We start from the raw sequence: 868 nt of genomic DNA, 5'->3' as shown, positions 1-868 counted from the left end.
TCCCGAACCCGCAGGCTCAGGCAATCCACTCACCTCAGCCTCTCAAAGGCGCGGGATTACAGGCTGAGCCACCGAGCCCGGCTTTTAATTTATTGTAGAGATGAAGTCTCGCCAAGTTACCTAGGCGGGTCGCGAACCCACGGGCTCAGGCAATCCACTCATCTCAGCCTCCCAAAGCGTGGGATTACAGGCTGAGCCACCAAGCCCGGCCTTCCTTGCACTCTTATGGGCATCTGCCACATAGTGTGCACAGTTCTAAGTCAGATGATTCAGAACCATCCATAACCTACACTGCCTTCTTGAACCTACCGTCTGCTGCCCAGGCCCAGAGAAAAGAGGCCACGGGTGACCCTGGAGCCTCTCAGCAGAGATGTCACTTGAACTTGATGTGGAGTCGGCCCACCCTTGACGCCAGTGGGACTGCCTGGATGGGAGTGTGGGTTCTGATGGGTGTCAGACCTGGTTGGAGACTCTGGTTGGGACTAGGAGATGAAGCAGAGCAGGAATGGAATCTGGGAGGAGCGGAGGGCTGTGGGAGTGGGAATGCGGGCATGAGGGCAGGGCACCAGAGGATGGGAGACAGGCTGCATTCCTCTGGGGGTGATAACACCAACAGGCTGGGTGCTAGCTGGAGCTGAAAGTCCAGCTCCCCCGAAACACGTCCACTCTTGGGAGACAGAAACCCTTGCTCTGCTCCCCTTGGGCAGGCTGTGTGGGTGAGGGAGGAGCTGGGCCTGCCAGGTACCTCGGCTGCTTTCTCACCCCCTTTCACAGACCAGGAGGCAGCTCTATGGGCAAAGGTATGGTGGCACGGGCCAATGACCAGCATCAGTTGAGTGAGTACTGACCATATCACAACAAGCACGTA

The sequence above is a fragment of the Carlito syrichta genome, unplaced genomic scaffold (assembly GCF_000164805.1).
Source record: "Carlito syrichta isolate Samal-C Ts95f unplaced genomic scaffold, Tarsius_syrichta-2.0.1 Scaffold306853, whole genome shotgun sequence".
Classification (NCBI taxonomy): Eukaryota; Metazoa; Chordata; class Mammalia; order Primates; family Tarsiidae; genus Carlito; species Carlito syrichta.
This window is presented reverse-complemented; position numbering follows the sequence as displayed.